The following is a 17,688-nucleotide window of genomic DNA, read 5'->3' on the forward strand; positions in this document are numbered from 1 at the left end:
TTCTTTACAGGTAAAAGAGCTGATTACTTTGGGGCAATGCCCCGCAAAAGGCCTTTTTAAAATTTAGTATAGGGTAGGGATTTTTATTATTTTGGGGGGCTTTTTTATTTTATTAGGGGGATTAGAGTAGGTGTAATTAGTTTAAAAAAATTGTAATTATTTTATTATTTTCTGTAATTTAGTGTTTTTTTTTCCCGTAATTTAGATAATTGTATTTAATTGTATTTAATTGTAGTTAGTTTAGGGAATTAATTAAATTATAGTGTAGTGTTAGGTGTAATTAATAGGTAGCTATTAAATAGTTAATAACTATTGTACCTAGTTAAAATAAATACAACGTTGCCTGTAAAATAAAAATAAACCCTAAGATGGCTACAATGTAACTATTAGTTATATTGTAGCTATCTTAGGGTTTATTTTATAGGTAAGTATTTAGTTTTAAATAGGAATAATTTAATTAATTGTAGTAATTTTATTTAGATTATTTTAAATTATATTTGTTAGGGGGGGTTAGGGTTAGACTTAGGTTTAGGGGTTAATATATTTATTATAGTGGCAGCGACGTTGGAGGCGGAAGATTAGGGGTTAAAAAGTGTAGTTAGGTGGCGGCGACATTGGGGCGGCAGATTAGGGGTTAATAAATATAATGTAGGTGTCGGCAATGTTGGGGGCAGCAGATTAGGGGCTCATAGGGATAATGTAGGTGGCGGCGGTGTCCGGAGCGGCAGATTAGGGGTTAATAATATAATGTAGGTGGCGACGATGTCGGGGGCGGCAGATTAGGGGTTAATAAGTGTAAGATTAGGGGTGTTTAGACTCGGGGTTCATGTTAGAGTGTTAGGTGTAGACATAAAAAGTATTTCCCCATAGGTATCAATGGGGCTGCGTTAGGAGCTGAACGCTGCTTTTTTGCAGGTGTTAGGTTTTTTTTCAGCCGGATCTGCACCATTGATTCCTATGGGGAAATCGTGCACGAGCATGTTTTGCCAGCTCACCGCTACCGTAAGCAGTGCTGGTATTGAGGTGAGATGTGGAGCTAAATTTTGCTCTAAGCTCACTTTTTTGCGGCTATTTATCATGCCATAACTGTACCTGTTCCTCCAAAACGAATACATGTTTAATTTGCTCTGTATGATTCATAGTACTTATATTTTGATTGGGTAGATTTAACAAGCAAAAATGCTGATTTAATTTCAGTTGGAGATGTAATAGTTTAGGTTTATTTACATTTAGGGTGGGAAGGTGTGAATAGTGGTAGTGGTACAGGACTAAGAGGTTTATAATACTAGGGGAGTATGGGGTTAATGTACCGGGTTATTCGCTGTTAGGATTTATTATCTAGATATGGAATATTTGCAGTACAAGGGTTACAGCAAGGGGCAAGCCTAACACTTTCAGAATGTTCAGTTTCTGAAAATTACATGAAAACAGGTGCAAAATAAATAAGGACAATATATTGCAAAGTTGTTTCACTAATCATAATTAAACATTTTAAATTAAAGGGACATTAAACCCACATTTTTTCTTTCATGGTTTAGAAAGAACATGCAATTTTAAACAACTTTCTAATTTACTTCTATTATCTAATTTGCTTTATTCTCTTGATATTCTTTGCTGAATAGCATATCTAGATAGGCTCAGTAGCTGCTGATTGGTGCCTGCACATAGATGCCTCGTGTGATTGGCTCACCCATGTGCATTGCTATTTCTTTAACAAAGGATATCTAAAAAATAAAACATATTAGATAATAGAAGTTAATTGGAAAGTTGTTTAAAATTGAATCCTCTATCTGAATCACGAAAAAAATGTTTTGGGCTTAGTATCCCTTTATAATCTTAAGGTGTTTACTGTCCCTTTAACCTGAACTTTTATTTTTATTTTAAATAACATTGTAAACATTATCTAAATATATATGAAGTATGTGGTAAAGCCTTTTTTTATTTGTGATACTATTTGCTATTTGTTCATGTTTGACAAGAGTGGGGACAGTGGTATGTACAACAAGCACCTGTCTCCTGCTGTGCACGTTGCAACTAATATTATTAAGTTGTGATTTAATGTCCCCCCACCTTGAGAAATATCTGCTGATACCCATGCAAGAGTCCTAGATTTGCTCCTGTTAACATGATCAGTTGCACACGGTTACCTTGATATGTAGCACTGTGTCAACCTTTGATATCCCTTCTCTGAGTTCAGATGAAACATAAACATCCAAGAAACATCTACTGTCAAAGATCTCCCTATGGGGGAGACATTGTAGATATTTCTCAAAAATGGAAGATACCTCAGATTGCATAGCAGATTGCTGTGATTGCAAAAAAGTGGAAATAATCAATGTGTGCATTATTTAACTGGAATGCCAAGTGGTTTCTATCCAATTGTACCATCAATAGTTGACCTTTTAGCTGTTCTCACCTGCCATGTAATGTAGAGATCAAGCAATTGAAAATGATGTTGATTGAATCAACTTTAAGTTAACTATTTTGCTGCTAAAATAGTTAACTTAAAGGGACAGTCTAGTCAAAATTAAACTTTCATGATTCAGATAGGGCATGCAATTTTAAACAACTTTACAATTGACTTTTATCATTAAATTTGTTTTGTTCCCTTGGTGGTATTTTTGAAAAGCTAAACCTAGGTAGGCTCAAACTAATTTCTAAACCGCTAAAAAACGCCTCTAAGTTCAGAGCATTTTGAAAGTTTTTCACAGTTAGACAGTACTAGTTCATGTGTGTCATATAGATAACATTGTGCTCACTCCCGTGGAGTTATTTAGGAGTCTGCACTGATAGGCTAAACTGCATGTCTGTCAAAAGCAATGAGATTAGGGGGCAGTCTGTAGAGGCTTATATACAAGGTAATCACAGAGGTAAAACATATATTAATATGGTTATGCAAAACTGTGGAATGGGTAAGAAAGGGATTATCTATCTTTTTATACATTAAAGGGACAGTAAACACCAGAATTTTTGTTGTTTAAAAAGGGTAGATAATCCCTTTATTACCCATTCCCCAATTTTGCATAACCAACACAGTTATATTAATATACTTTTTACCTCTGTGATTACCTTGTATCTAGGAAATTAGCATATATACCTCCTAGATCTAGCTTTCAACTAAGAATACCAAGAGAACAAAGAAAAATTGGTAATCAAGTAAATGGGAAAGTTGTTTAAAATGACATGCCCTATTTAAATCATGAAAGTTTTTTTTTTTACTTGACTGTCCCTTTAACAATTCTGGTGTAGACTGTCCCTTTAATAAAAGGACAGGCTACGCCGGAGAAATTGCAAATAGATTAAGCTTGAAATATTTTAAAGTGTATTAGGTCCTGCAGTTGTGTTGTCCAGGAGAATGTATAAGAAGCATTTCTTGTTCCTTTACACACAGACTGCTTGTTTCCCCTTCAGTGCACAGCAAAGCTGGTGTCCTCAGATATGGCACAAACCCTGTCTGTGGAGAGTATGGACTTTAGAATCTGATGAAATAATTAATACAAAAATTCAAGGAACTCTTATACAGTATATGCTTTGAAACAGCAGCAGCTATATTATTAATTGAGCCTTGATGAACTTTTTTATATATAATTCCAGATAGTTTTTTAACAATTATTTCTTATTTGCAGGTGGAATCCGTGACATTCTAATGCAATGCCTTTTTTATTACACTGCACAAACAGAATTGTTGTAGTGTCTTGTAAAGAGGTCATATTCTAGATAAACAGTGACATTACATTGTGACCCATACTCACAAAAGATACAGAACAATATCAGTTTGCCTAGTAACCAAAAACAATGGAGCCTTGGTGGTCTTTTGTGTCATTTCAACATCTTGAATTGCAGTTCACATTCTAGCTAAACATTTTCTAAAGGTGGCAAAACTTTCCTACTAAACAAAGATAATAAATATATATTATGTAATTAGTAATAAACAATGTGGGCAGATTGGAATACATCTCTTTATTTTGTGCAAAACATAGACATATGCAGATTACATATTTTTATATATTGGAATTCAAATGAGATGTCAGTTAGAATTAACGTTGTGATGTTTATTTGTTACTTTAAATCCCTAAAAAAACTCTTCTTTGCTTTCCGAAGTATTTACAGGAAAGGATGATGATCAAAGTAAAGAATCTTTTATTTCTTTGGTACAGATAAACCCATTTAAATAACACAGTTTTGTATGAAAACACTCATCTTGTTTGATCACCAATGATTGAAATGTTTATAAATGCTAAATGGTTAAGTTTACATATGCATGAAATAAATGGAACAAATCTACTAATGAATAAGTGATGGCAACTTCATAATGACAGCTCAAGCTGGGGGGGGGGGGGGGGTTGTGTTACTGGGAGCTTTTTCTGTGTTCATTGGAGGGGGGGTGTACTCAACTATTTCAAGTAACAAATTGTGCAGAGAGAGAGAGGGATTAGGAAAAAGTGGGCTGATTGGGATGTTTTTGAAGAGGTAAAACAGAACTGTTTTATAATGGAGAAAAAAAAAAGCAACAAACAGTATCTAGTTTAATCTGTGCTTTGCTTTCACCCTTTCTCTCTAGCAAATCTGCTTCTACTCTAATACTTTCTATCAATCGTTTTAAAGAGAAGATTTAAAAATGTTATATTTTCAGTACATACACTAAGGACAAGTGGAGCGCTAATTAAAGGGACAGTCAACACCAGAATTTTTGTTGTTTAAAAATAAAGATAATCCCTTTATTACCCATTCCCCAGTTTTGCACAACCAACACAGTTATATTAATATACTTTTTACCTCTGTGATTACCTTGTATCTAAGCTTCTGCTGACTGCCCCCTTATTTCAGTTATTTTGACAGACATGCAGTTTAGCCAATCAGTGCTCAGTCCTAGGTCACTTTACTTGCATTATCTCAATGTTATCTATATAAAACATGTGAACTAATGCCCTCTAGTGGTTAAAATGTATTCAGATTAGAGGCAGTCTTCAAGGTCTAAGAAATTAGCATATGAACCTCCTAGTTTTAGCTTTCAACTAAGAATACCAAGAGAACAAAGCAAATTTGGTGATAAAAGTAAATTGGGAAGTTGTTTAAAATTGCATGCCCTATTCAAATCATGAAAGTTTTTTTTGGACTTGACTGTCCCTTTAATGCTCCTGCTCGAGCGTTAATTGTGCTAGAAGTAAGCTTTTTGCACACGTCGGGTAGTTGCAAGTAAACTGTTTTTGCTCTCATGCTAACCTGACGAGTGCAAAAAGCCAAAGTAAGAATATTGCGTGCGTGTTCACATATTCCCACATAGAAGTCAATTGTGAATAAAGTGGAAAAAACCTAATATCCAACTCTTGTGCAAACACGATCACAAATTCTAATGTGCTCTAACGCAACATGAAAATATTAATATTTCACATTCCAATGTTCTTCACATAACAGAATATGTTCTATTTATTCATAAATAAATATATATATATATATATATATGATGTTTGTATGGTAAAATATATATCTATACCTATATATACATATATATATATATATATATATATATATATATATATATATATAGATATAGATATAGATATATATGAATATCTATTTACAAATACTTAGAACATTGGAATGTGAAATATTTACAGTAAATACAGACGATAACAATTTACTTGCACCAATGCACTTATATATATATATATATATATATATATATATATTCTGTATATATATACAGGGAGTGCAGAATTATTAGGCAAATGAGTATTTTGACCACATCATCCTCTTTATGCATGTTGTCTTACTCCAAGCTGTATAGGCTGTAAACTAAAGCTGTAAACTAAAAACTACTTCCAAAACTATTCAGCTTTGATATTAATGAGTTTTTTGGGTTCATTGAGAACATGGTTGTTGTTCAATAATAAAATTAATCCTCAAAAATACAACTAGCCTAATAATTCTGCACTCCCTGTATATATATATATATATATATATATATATATATATATATAAATATATATATATGTGTGTGTGTGTATGTGTGTTTGTGTGTGTCTATATATGTATACATATGTATTTATGTGTTTATATGTGTAAATACATCTGTGAATACATATACACACATATAAAAGACATTTATATATACATACATATACATCTTTAGAGATGTATATGTATGTATCTCAATGTTAAAGCCCTTTGCCTGCCTTTTTTTCCAACAGCTGAGATCTCATATTTTTGAGCCCTTGCAAATTTTTTGTGCAATATTTTTTATAAATAATTTTTATCCGATGGCATTATTATGAGTGTAAGTGAACTTTGTAATGTAGTTTTGTGAAACAGTTAATCATATTTCTGAGGACGCGCTAACTTGATGAGCGTTAACTTGAATTGCCCTCAACCAATCGCGTTTACTTTCAACTTGTAATACCAGCGCAATTGAACCTGCGTGCAAATGAAATATCGCTTGTGTGAAAACGTTTGGGCTCCACTCATAATCTGGATGTATACACAATGTGTATATATGTGTCAGACTGTGTGCTAGTCTTAGCCATGGTTTCTATATGGATAGCACAACCTGCTCTATGAGTAGTGCTCTTTATTTTGTAATGCAGTGCTTAAAGAGGTTTACTGCACTTAAAGGGACAGTATATACCAAATTTCATTTAACTTCATGTAATATACACTACTATAAAGAATAATATGCACATATACTGATCTAAAAATCCAGTATAAAACCTTTTAAAAACTTACTTAGAACCTCCCAGTTTAGCACTGTTAAAAATGTTAGCTGGAACACCCACTGAAAGTGGTTCTATAGCAATAAAAACAGACACCCCCCTCTTCCTTCCACTGAATATGAAAAGACTCTTTACACAAACAGGAGCAAGATGGAGTAGGTATACATCAGTATTCTCCTAAAACTTTGGGGCTTGGTTAGGGGTCTGAAAATCAGAGCAATGCTATTTAAAAAATAAGCACAACTATATGGGGGAGCTGCCCCAAAATTGGTGACTTCTGGAGAGAGGTCTTTGAGGAGATCAACAAAAAACTGAACATTTCTATCAACCCAACCCCCTCACTCCTGCTTCACCTTGACCTCCCAAAATGTAAAAGCTGGTATGATAGAGACCTTTTTACCATAATGTTGAATAGAGCTAAGTCACTGATCCCTAAAAGATGGAAGACAGATATGATCCCCACCCTTCTTGACTGGGAAAACCAGGTGTCCACTCAACTACAACTCGAGAAGTACCACTACTTTAAAACAGAGAAACTTGAAATTAATGAACTCATGACACTCACATGGAAGGGCATCCCCTTTTAACCATACCCTTCAACATTCAGCACAATCAATGCACTCCACCACCAACCGCTTCCGAGACTACAGGCCTACTGGCCTAACGCCCCTCCCTACCTGTCTTGGGTCTCATCACACTTTCCACTCTCCCCTTTCTCCCCTTCCTCCCCTTTCTCTTCCCCTCCCTAACCCCCTCCATCAATAATGAAACCTTTCCCCTCTCCCCCCCCACTCAAGAAAGCCAGAATGTGAAAAATACAAGTTTCATTTATTTTCTACCTTATTGTTAAAAGTTATCAGTTCAGAATTGTTTGTTCAAATACCAAAGAGAAAGAAATGTTTAAAAACACTGAAAATTAGATGCAAAATACATCTGCCTTGATTAATAGGCGAGAGACTTCTCCTGTTTCTGATTATATGAGGACATTACTGCACCCCGGATGGTCCCTGTTGCACCATAGACTCTGAAAACCTAATTTAACACTAGGCTAGGGACTCAATGTTGTTTTTTCCTCTTCTCTTTGATATGCACAATGCACTTATTTAAATGACTCCTGGCATTTGTAACCTTTATCTTTTACACTTCAATAAAGATTTACATAAAAAAAAAAGTAAAAATAAATAAATAAGCACAACTATACATTTAAAAAAAAAAGCTGTATAGACTATATAAATGGATCATCTACAAAACATTTATGCAAAGAAAAATCTAGTGAATGTCCCCTTAATAAATACCCACAGGGGTTATAGACATAGACAGGAGAAAGCACATAATGAATGCAGCGCTAAAGGGTGACTCCCTTAAAACAGACAATATAGCAGAAGGGGAACTTTGTACAGTCTTCACCAATCTTGAGAAAAATAAATATAAAGAGACCCACCTCTGGTGGGATATAGAGTTCCTAGAACTATACATCAAGGAGAATAAGGTTCCAAGGGGCTTAAGAATTAAGAAGTTTCCATCATTCACACTAAATATTTCAGAATTCATGGACGAATGGAACAGTAATCTCACAAACTGCTCCATTATCTTCATGAAACAGCTACTAAGACATATACTAGTAGACATAGATGGAATGCAGACCACTCTTAAAGGGCCATTATACACTCATTTTTTCTTTGCATAAATGTTTTGTAGATGATCTATTTATAAAGCCCATAAAGTTTTTTTTTTTTTAAAAATGTATAGTTTTGCTTATTTTTAAATAACATTGCTCTGATTTTCAGACTCCTAACCAAGCCCCAAAGTTTAATTTGAATACCGTCAGCTACCTTCTCCAGCTTGCTCCTATTTGTGTAAATGGTCTTTTCATATGCAAAAGAAGGGGGTTGGGGGGAGTGTCTTATTTCCCACCCACAGTGGGCTTTCCAACTGCCTTTTCAACAGAGTTAAACTGAAAGCTTCTAAGTACGTTTTTAAACCATTTTATACTGGATTTTTATATCAGTATCTGTGCATCTTATTCTTTATAGTAGTGTCTATTACATGCAGTTATATGAAAATGAGTGTATACTGTCCCTTTAAGCCCTTTGAACACACCCAGAGATATCTACAGTAGATTATAAGAAACAACTATATGATAGCATGCAGAATCTAGACACAACTTTATCAGAAAGAAAGGTTAACAAATATCAAAGGGATACCAAAGATTATGATTTAGATATAGTTTACTTATGGCAGAAAACTAAACCAGTAAGACAAGGCAAAGCCAATAAGCAGGATCAAGGCAAAAAGAGAAAAAAATGATTTCAGCATAGTTCCAATACTAAAAGAGTGACCTTTTCGTATAGATACAGACAATACAGCTTTATCTTCTGCTATAGAAGATACACACGCACACACCTCTAGGTCCAGTGATGGGACAGATAGCCCAGGCACCTCAAACAGGCGTACCAGATTATCTACACTAGTCAAAACACCAATCGCTAGCAGCACTGCAAAAAAGGATCTTCCTCTGCGGTACCCAAGCAGAATAAAAAAAAAAAGACAGTTTTGAAGAAATTGTCAGGGTTTTTTCCCTGTTGTGTTTGCCATGTGCTGCTGGCAGCCATTTTACTCCCCTCTCTTCCTGACTTGGTGCATTGTGGGGGATGCTGCTCATTTACTGCACTTCCTTTTATGGCCAGACTGGTGTGCATCATCCATGTGAGACAGGATGCAGTCTCAGAATTGTGATGTCATCATTTATTATTTAAAGGGCCTCTGTTCAGTATGCTTTGCCTTTGCGTTGTCTCAGTCCTGTTTGTGAGAGTTCCTGTGTATTACCTGGCTGCCTGACATCCTTCCTGGTTCCTGATCCCTGGCTTGTTCCTGACTCTGCTGTTTTCCTTGTTCCTGATTCCGGCTCGTCTGACTATTCGCTTTGGCTCCTGACTCGGCTCGTCTGACTACCAGCTCTGGTTTTGACTCCTGGCTTGTTATTTGACTTGTGGACTTTTTTATTATTTTTTGCTATTAATAAAGGTGTGATTATTTTTGCACTTCTCGTCTCAGTCTGATTCCTGGCACCCTGACAGAAATACACTCAGTCATCAGAGTAGCTTCAACTGATTTTTGACTTGTTTTCCACCAATTTAGACATTCTTTTGTTAGAAAAATTACTTTAAAAAGACACTTTGGCACATTAGCAAGGCAAGACTCACAATCTTATCACTCACCAAATAATTCACCAACAGAAGCGGCAGATATTATACAGCTCAGTAGGCTTACATTTTCAAGACATTTGTGGACTCAATGACCTAATTTCCCTACAAGCACCTACACTCACAATGGATGGTGATTCTAACCTAATCCCTAATTTCAACACTTCTATATACACTAAAGCCTACTTTTACCCAGTACATAGCAGAAGTAACTCAATAGAAATGTTCAAAAACCTAGTGGAACAAGAATTAGTATCATTACACACACACAAATGAAAGGAATAGATGCTATACAAAAACATAAATCAATCCACTAGTGAAAGGAGAGCACTACAACAATTAAAAGACAATCCAGACACAGCGGACAAAGGGGGGGCAACAGTAGTACTTAACAAAGTAGCATATAGGGAAGAATTACTCTCCCAGTTGTCAAATACTAATATCTATTCAATATTAACATACAATCCTACAGACAAATTTAAAAGAGAATTACACAACCTATTGGATACTGCCAAAGAAGAGAGCCGAATCAGACAAGAAATCGTTGAGTCTTGTTTAGTGGATTTTCCCACCATACCCAACTTTCACATAGTCCCCAAAATACATAAAACCCTAATTAAGCCACCTGGTAGACCAATAGTGGCCAGTAGGGGCTCACTATGCGAAAGAGTGGGAGATTGGTTGGACAATTTTTTGCAACCAATAGTTAAGTCATTACCAGGATATATACGTGATAGTACACATCTGATACAGCAGACTCAGTAACATCAAATGGCAAAGAGACTACAAATGGCTCACAATAGATGTTTCATCCCTATATTCCAGCATTTCCCATAAGGAAGGCCTGATGGCCCTTAGATATATGCTACAACAGTATACAGCCTTCCCAAATAGATTTATAGACTTTCTAGTACAACTAACAGGTTTCTTACTGACACATAACTACTTTGTCTTTGAAGAAATATAATATCTGCAACAATGTGGTACAGCCATGAGGGCAAAATATGCCCCCACATATGCTAACATATACATGGTATATTTTGAATGGCAGCACATTTTTGCAGATGGGTTTACCCACAGGGAGTAGTGATATACGGAAGGTGTATAGATGATCTAATCATGATCTATAGGGACAACAATGACTCATCCATAGAATATATGGTAGAATACTTAAACAATAATGATTTAAATCTGTCTTTCACTCACAAAATCAGTGAGACAAGGGCCAACACAACCCCATTGGAGCCATCTGACAAGGTGAAATAGTGCATCACAGTCCTTGGAGGGAGTTGACAAGGGCCAACAAAGGCCAACACAGCCCCATTGGAGCCATCTGACAAGTTGAAATAGTGCATCACAGTCCTTGGAGGTAGTTGACAAGTGCCAACACAGTCTCATTGGAGCCATCTGACAAGGTGAAATAGTGCATCACAGTCCTTGGAGGGAGTTGACAAGGGCAAACAAAGGCCAACACAGCCCCAATGGAGCCATCTGACAAGTTGAAATAGTGCATCACAGTCCTTGGAGGGAGTTGATAAGGGCCAACAAAGGCCAACACAGCCCCATTGGAGCCATCTGACAAGTTGAAATAGTGCATTACAGTCCTCCTTGGAGGGAGTTGACAAGGGCCAACACAGCCCCATTGGAGCCATCTGACAAGTTGAAATAGTGCATCACAGTCCTTGGAGGGAGTTGACAAGGGCCAACACAGCCCCATTGGAGCCATCTAAAAAGGTGAAATAGTGCATCACAGTCCTTGGAGGGGGTTGACAAGGGCCAACAAAGGCCAACACAGCCCCATTGGAGCCATCTGACAAGTTGAAATAGTGCATCACAGTCCTTGGATGGAGTTGACAAGGGCCAACACAACTCCATTGGAGCCATCTGACAAGGTGAAATAGTGCATCACAGTCCTTGGAGGGAGTTGTCAAGGGCAAACAAAGGCCAACACAGCCCCATTGGAGCCATCTGACAAGTTGAAATAGTGCATCACAGTCCTTGGACGGAGTTGACATGGGCAACAAAGGCCAACACAGCCCCATTGGAGACATCTGACAAGTTGAAATAGTGCATCACAGTCCTTGGAGGGAGTTGACAAGGGCCAACACAGCCCCATTGGAGCCATCTGACAAGTTGAAATAGTGCATCCCAGTCCTTGGAGGGAGTTGACAAGGGCCAACAAAGGAGAAAAACACAGAAGTTTAGCGCTAATAGCTAAAAGAGAACAAGGCCACTCTAAAACAGTCACCCCAGGACTGTCAGGAAGAAAACGAAATTATGAGAAAAAGAGAGGGCGCTAAGAGCTAAGTTCTCACCACATTTAGTCAAATAACAGGGGATACAAATGAAATTGAAATGAATACCTTTACTCACATTAAAATACAATTACAACATTACACATTAAAAAATAGAAGGGACGTCTCCCTTTAAAAATTGGAATACCACCTTAAAAATATATAGGATTACCACCTTAAAAATATAAAAATATGGAAAAAATATTTTTAGTTTAGTTAAAAATGTTTGAGCTTTGTAAAAAGATGTAGCAAGATTGTTATAATGTTAATATAGTTCAGCAGTGAGATCTTCACAGTCTTTGTAACAAAGTTTCTTGTGTTAACTGATCGAAAAAATGTTACAGTTCAGCGAAAAATATCAGCGTGGAGTTAATATAGTAGGATTTTTCATACAAGTAGAGCGATCATGTTGAACACCTTATTCAGGTTATACTCACACTCTTCCAAATGATTGTAATAGCGGCTTGATGACTTATACTTTTGGAGATTAACAAAAGTAAGCAATATCTCCAAAGTGTTAGTAACTTTTCTTACTTTCTTGAGTCGGCTGAACCAGGTCAGCGTGATTGGAAACTGCTTCCTTTGCTCCAAAATTCCTAAGCTTGAATCGGCTGAACCAGGTCAGCGTGATTGGAGACAGCTTGTTTTTTCAAACCTCCATATGTCAGATATTGTAGGATTTCCAAGGGGATAATGAAAAGTCCACAGACCCGCACTTAGCGTGAATCACGCGCGGGTTACAGATTTAAACTAGGTACCTAGATTTAAAAGTAGAGCAAAGTCTTTTATGGGGAACAACACAAGTAAGTCTACGCGTTTCACCCGATAGGGCTTTTTCAAGATACTGGTTCGTTCCCGGGACAGAGTTTAAATGATCCTTGGATTGTGTTCATTGGTTGTAAGATTTTCGATTAAAGGTGGAATTATGATAAAGCTTATTTGTACTTAAGGTGGTATGTTATCTTCGTTTGAATTGGGTTATCCGTTAAATCAATAAAAGCTGATACACATAATATTTATAAAAAGTTTTTATCGCGCTCAAACTTAGAAATAAAAATGTCATAGTTTATGTATGAATTTCAGTTAAGGTGGTAAAACTCGATTAAGGTGGTAAAACCAAAGGTGGTATTTTATTAAGAATTAATGAGTTTCATATCTATTGGGATAGACAATTTAATTTATCTAGTACATAAAGAATAGAAATAAACAAAGAAATTATTTGTTAGAATTCTTTGGGCTCAGCTTATCATATTTGGATATTAAATGGTGCTGAAGAATAAAGATGATTTTCGTTATATATAACCTTGTAGTAAATTAATCGAACTATAAAACCTTTTCTTGATTACTAAATGTTATAAAATTCATTTTTTTAAAAATTCTGAAGTTCTAAGGAATTATTTATCTTTTATACATTCTAGAGTAATTGTTATCAGTTTTCATATGGGATTTGGGATATTTTCATATATTGTCTATATATTAATTGTAAATATATTATATCTTAATTCCTAAAAAAGGGGATAGGTCTATCTCTGAGTTGAGACCTCGGGGGAAAAAGGGTATCAAATTTGTAGATTAGTTCGGCTTCTTTTTTGAGTATTTTGCTTTCGAAGTCCCCTCCTCTCCAATCTCCTCTGACCTTACATATTCCCCAATATTTTAAATGCTATAAATTATTTTTGTGGATCTCTCTAAAATGTTTATATAAGTGGGTGTCTAGATTCCCTTTTTCAATGTTGCAGAGATGTTCCCTGATCCTGTCACGTAAAAATCTGGTGGTCTCTCCAATATAAAATAAATCACATGAACATTTTAAAAGATATATAATGCCTTTATGAGAACATCTTATAATATCTTTAATTTTAAAATCTATATTTGTCCCTGTTATCTGAATGGAGCTAATTTTGCTACTATACCTACAAGCCCTACATGAAATGCAGGGAAAAAAACCTTTCAGATTATTCCCTCTGAGATCTTGATCTGCCATAGTGACATTGTCTCTCTTTAGGACACTGGGAGCTAGAATTTGCTTTAGATTTCTAGCTTTTCTAAAAATGATTTTAGGTTTGTATGCTAGGAGATCTCCTATCAAGGGGTCTTTTTTGACTATGTGCCAATGTTTTGTAATTATTTTACGTAATATTTGGTGATCATCATTATAGTTTGTTATTAGTGCTACATCATACTCATTTTTATTCTCCCTGATGGCTGATGTGTTTTTATCTTTATACTGTAAGAGAGAACTTCTCTCTGTTGTTTTGGCTCTAGTCATGGCTCCTTCTAGTTCTTGCTCACTGTACCCTCTTTCGTAGAATCTCTGTTGGAGGACATTCACCTGGGTCTCAAAGTCTGTATATTTAGAGCAATTTTTCTTAATTCTAAGGTATTGGCCTATGGGTATATTGCCTTTCCATCTTTCATGGTGGCAACTCTTCTTATGTACATACCCATTACAGTCTACTGGTTTGAAGAATGTTTTAGAAGCTAAACTACCCTCATCTACGAATAATTCTAAATCTAGAAAAGAAATGGAAGTTTTACTATATTGGTAGGTGAAATGAAGACCCTTATCATTGGTATTCATCGCTTGAAAGAACAATTTCAGGTTTTCTTCCGAGCCTTTCCATATTATTAGTATATCATCTATATACCTCTTGAAGAGCACGAGGTCCGCGCCAAATTCATGTGACATAAGGAAGTGATCCTCCCAATCTCCCATGAATATGTTAGCATAACTTGGCGCGAACCTCGTGCCCATCGCGGTACCTTCTAGTTGAAGATAATATCTACCATTGAATTCGAAATAATTGTTTTCTAATATAAATTTTATTCCTTTTAAAATGAACTTTCTGAGATGATTATCCATATCTATATCTGATTCCAGAGTGTTTTCAATGGCCCTTAAACCCTGTTCATGATCAATGATCGTGTAAAGGGATGTAACGTCACTAGTTGCAAGAAAATAATTCTCTTCCCATTTAATTTTTTCAACTAATTGTAGTACTTGAGTGGAATCTTTCAAATAGGTGTTGAGATTTTTAACGTATTTCTGAAGAAATATATCCACATATCTGGAAAGATTGGATGTTATAGAGCCTATTCCAGATATGATGGGTCTCCCCGGAGGATTTATAAGATCCTTATGGATTTTCGGGAGGAAGTAAAAGATGGGGGTTCTAGGGAATTCAGGATACAAGTAATTGAATTCATTATCGTTAATAGTACCCCCATCCTTTCCCTCCTCCAAAATGCAAAGTAAATTTTTCTTAATCTTATTGATCGGGTTAAGTTCTAATATTTTGTATGTTTTGGGGTCACTCAATATTCTATTTGCTTCGGTTATATAATTGATTTTATTCATAATAACAACCCCCCCACCCTTGTCTGCTGGCTTTATAATTACGTCTTTGTCTTTCTGTAGTTTATCTATAATGTCTTTATCTTTTTTTGATAAATTAAAATTGGGCCTCGATTTTTTAGGGTTAAATTCTTTTAAATCTTTTAGGACCATTTTTTCAAAGGTTTCTATGTTAGATCCTTTGGCGTATGAGGGATAGAATTTGGATATGGGTCTAAGGTTAGTGTGGGTTCTTTTATCATCATTGTCTGTTACAATTTTAGGGAACTTGGATGGATTTACCTGTCTTTCTATGGGATTCTTCAGAAAATAACGTTTTAGTGTTAACTTCCTGATGAATTGTTTTACATGAATGTGGGTGTTGAATTTGTTAAGGGTAGTAGTTGGAGCAAATGATAAACCTAGTGATAATATCCTTTTTTCATCATTATTCAATTCTTTACTGCTCAGGTTAAAAATACCTGTGTTACCAATATTTATCTCACTCTCTTTGCCTCTCCTTCTATTCTTTCCTCCTCTTTGTCCTCTAATTGCCTTTTTCTTAGATTTGATGGGGTGTAGAATTTCTCTCTTTTTTCTAGAGCTGCAAGGTTCTTTGAAGTGCCCTCCCTCGGAGGGCTGTTGCCTAAAAAATCTTTCTCATTATTAATTATCCCGATATCACATTCATTATCTAAAGTTGCAAATCTATTGTTGGTTTCTAAATGCCAACTATCCATCCTTGATCTATTCCTCCTATTGTCATAGTATTCATCATTTGAATCATAGTATGAATTTCTTTGTTGTCTTGTATTTTGCCAAAAGTTATGGTTATTATGGTTTCTGTTCTCATAATATTGGGATCTGTACCCATTTCTATATGTATCCCTAAAGTTTTGTGGTATTCTATTGCCATAGTAATTTTCAGAATTTTCATGGTATGTTCTATTGGGATAGTTGGGGTTGTGACGATATTGTTGGAAAGGAGCCTTATATCTATGTGTCCCATAGTTAGAACGATCTCTCCAGTTGGTATTGGATTGGTATTGTTCAGGATATTGTGTATCATGTGCATTCTCAAGGGCCAACAAAGGCCAACACAGCCCCATTGGAGCCATCTGACAAGTTGAAATAGTGCATCACAGTCCTTGGAAAGAGTTGACAAGGGCCAACAAAGGCCAACACAGCCCCATTGGAGCCATCTGACAAGTTGAAATAGTGCATCACAGTCCTTGGAGGGAGTTAACAAGGGCCCCCGGCCAACACAGCCCCATTGGAGCCATCTGACAATGTGAAATAGTGCATTACAGTCCTTGGAGGGAGTTGAAAAGGGCAAACAAAGGCCAACACAGTCATATTGGAGCCATCTGACAAGTTGAAATAGTGCATCACAGTCTTTGGATGGAGTTGATAAGGGCCAACAAAGGCCAACACCGCCCCATTGGAGCCATCTGACAAGTTGAAATAGTGCATCACAGTCCTTGGAGGGAGTTGACAAGGGCCAACACAGCCCCATTGGAGCCATCTGACAAGTTGAAATAGTGCATCACAGTCCTTGGAGGGAGTTGGCAAGGGCCAACACAGCCCCATTGGAGCCATCTGAAAAGGTGAAATAGTGCATTACAGTCCTTGGAGGGAGTTGACAGGGGCCAACAAAGGCTAACACAGCCCCATTGGAGCCATCTGACAAGTTGAAATAGTGCATCACAGTCCTTGGAGGGAGTTGAGAAGGGCCAACACAGCCCCATTGGAGCCATCTGACAAGGTGAAATAGTGCATCACAGTCCTTGGAGGGAGTTGACAAGGGCACACAAAGGCCAACACAGCCCCATTGGAGCCATCTGACAAGTTGATATAGTGCATCACAGTCCTTGGATGGAGTTGACAAGGGCCAACAAAGGCCAACACAGCCCCATTGGAGCCATCAAACAAGTTGAAATAGTGCATCACAGTCCTTGGAGGGAGTTGACAAGGGCCAACACAGCCCCATTGGAGCCATCTGACAAGTTGAAATAGTGCATCACAGTCCTTGGAGGGAGTTGACAAGGGCCAACACAGCCCCATTGGAGCCATCTGACAAGGTGAAAGAGTTTAACAGGCAGAACAAAAAAACAAAAAAGGCCAAATGGCAACAATAAATGCACACA

Source organism: Bombina bombina, chromosome 2 (assembly GCF_027579735.1).
Source record: "Bombina bombina isolate aBomBom1 chromosome 2, aBomBom1.pri, whole genome shotgun sequence".
NCBI lineage: Eukaryota > Metazoa > Chordata > Amphibia > Anura > Bombinatoridae > Bombina > Bombina bombina.